The 2,628-nt window shown below is 35.6% G+C and overlaps 1 non-coding gene across 1 annotated transcript; it reads left to right on the top strand.

Annotated features, from left to right (window-relative positions):
• Positions 1-683: 683 nt before the first annotated feature.
• On the top strand, positions 684-791 carry LOC113233697. Its single transcript, XR_003310732.1, has one exon. It is a non-coding gene; the product is annotated as a U6 spliceosomal RNA (small nuclear RNA).
• The last annotated feature ends 1,837 nt before the right edge of the window (positions 792-2,628 follow it).

A 2,628-nucleotide genomic window follows, 5' to 3' on the forward strand; every position in this document is an offset into this window, starting at 1 on the left:
GCAACAAACTTAAAGACAAAATCGTAAGGTCTACTTTGTTCGTTCCGTAACTCAGTTGGAAGAGCGTCTAACATAGATTGTTGGAATGGCAAATCCAGCCGGATCGATGGAATTTTTCTAAGTGTTCGATCTTTGTATTAATAATCAATGTAGTGACTGTATAAAGGGGCTAGTAACTATTAAAATTATGAACTTGCATAATGTAGCAGATTGATCTTTACATGAATTGTATAATGTTATTAATTTTTGCGAAGCGACGTTCTCCTTAGCTTCAATATTTATCGAGCCAACAGATTATGTTACGAAGACTATTCAAGTTGATAAATTTTGGTACACGTCTAATAAATTACAATGAAATGAAATAATCATAAATAAATATAATAAATTCGTATTGTTTATTATGATAAATCGTCGGATTCTTGTCCATGTGAACGAGAATCATCACTTGAATCCTCATTAACATTAATTATTAATTCTTGAGTACACAAATTGTCAAACGCAACATCAAGATCCCAATAAGACAATATATTCTTTTTTGAACCCGCTCACATTCACGATTAAATATTCTTCATAAATAAAATCGTTAGTTATAAAAATCGAATCGGAAACGCGTTAGGACATCACTAATTATTAGAATTGGAGCTGTTAAAAGTTAAATAAATGGTTGAACGGAGTATAGCAGTAATTGCTTCGGCAGTACATAATATACTAAAATTTACACGATACAGAGAAGATTAGCATAGCCCCTGCGCAAGATTGACAAATAAAATCGTGAAGCGGTCAACATTTTTCAAACATCTGTAGGTTGAGACTGGGCTACTCTTACTCCCCTGTGTTCCTCAACAAAATCCGTGTCAGATACAACTCTTTATGTGAATGTGGTTTGGATGAGGGTAACCTTGACCACATTTTCTTTGAATGTCCTAAATTGACTTCCTCCTTGTATGACCTCCTTCCTTGCTTCATTCCTCGTCCAATTAATACCTTGCTGTTATAAATATTAATAACTTAAAAATTGGCGTTTTTGATCAATATTAACTGACAACATTCATCGGAACCTCGGACCAACTAGGTAGGACGGTAGTTGGTCCGAGATCGAAACTGACACTGACCCAAGCCTAGTGGCCGCCATTATGGAAATAATAATCTACCCCCACCCCGCTCGTACGTTTTAAACCGGACTGGATGTTTACGTTAGCTCTTTCTTCTGTTAACATAGAATTGTCACCGTTTACCCTGCGAGGTTGTTAGCATTTTAAAAATTATCCTGTAAGTATACATGTACCATCCTTACCTACGGTGCGCAGCCATAGTTCTTGACCGAAAGACAAAAATCCAAGACCAAGGTTTGCCAAAGAGCTATGCAACGCAACATATTATGTGTAAAGAGGATGGATAGAATCCAGAATACAAATAATTGGTAACCACAACCAGAAAATATCTCATTCTCATAATCTCAATACAAATACTTTTTATAATACCATGCGAAGGGACAAACAAGTCGTGCGCCTGGTGGTAAGCTACACGCCTGTCCATAGCAGCTACATTGCTACTCAGAGCTTCAAATTGCAAATCTGAGGGACACTCTCAATGCGCCTGTCACTCTGAGACATAAGTTGACAAGTCTTATGTGCGTGTGATTTTACCAGCACTCTTAACCCTTCAGAATCGAAACTCCGTAATGCTCACACTATTGCTTGGCGGCAGAAATAGTAAGATAGTTAGTACTTCTCTGGACGAACACTTTCACAAGATGCTACTGCCACCAAAAAAAAATCTTAAGAATAACATTGATTTTCTCCGAACTTAGTAGAAAAATCATAAAGAATATTCTTTACTTTTCAAATTTGATTTACTTTTATTTTTGAAACTCACCTATTAAAAAGAAGTTATTGTAATTGAACTACATAATAAGAGCATAGTTCCGTCGAGTTGCCGTCAAAAATTGAGATGAAATGTCATTCCGATTGGCCAACCCGAATTCGAAACAATTGACGGGTGTCAATTGTTTCACTTCAAACGTCCAGTTTAACTTGAGCTTTACTAAACGGATTTACATATTTATTATTTAATTATCAATGAAATGAGATCCCTTTGTTTTTTAATTAGACGTTTTGCTGTGTTTCCCACACCACCGAATGCAACAGCCTCCGATTGTTGAAGATATTATTTTTATTACAATAAATACAGAATATTTTTCTAATATATCCGAGACGTATACACAGGTCAGTTATTGGCGCTGTACTATTTCAGTTTTCTCATTTGTGTAATCAGCGCAAATGAGAGTTGATATTTAAAAGTGATATAAGACCCATTTGCCTGATGAGATTTGCCCTTATTTTGTCTCTATTTCTGGTTATACATACACTCGATGTCGTCCAAACACGAAATTAGCCCCGCCGCAGTCCCGCGCCCGACTCGCTCCCGCTCTCTGTGTGTTTCGCACTTTATGGTAAAAGAAATAGCATATATAGCGTACAAAATCTTTAATTATCAAAATATTAAACTACGTTACGAAGTAACCTATTTTTATGAAAGAATCAAGAATTCAACTTAATAAATATCGATTATGACTTTTTTTATGGTAGAAAATTTGATTACACTACACTCGCACAACAAATTTTCAAA

Source organism: Hyposmocoma kahamanoa, unplaced genomic scaffold, assembly GCF_003589595.1.
Source record: "Hyposmocoma kahamanoa isolate Upper Pololo Valley unplaced genomic scaffold, ASM358959v1 79, whole genome shotgun sequence".
In the NCBI taxonomy this organism is placed as follows: domain Eukaryota; kingdom Metazoa; phylum Arthropoda; class Insecta; order Lepidoptera; family Cosmopterigidae; genus Hyposmocoma; species Hyposmocoma kahamanoa.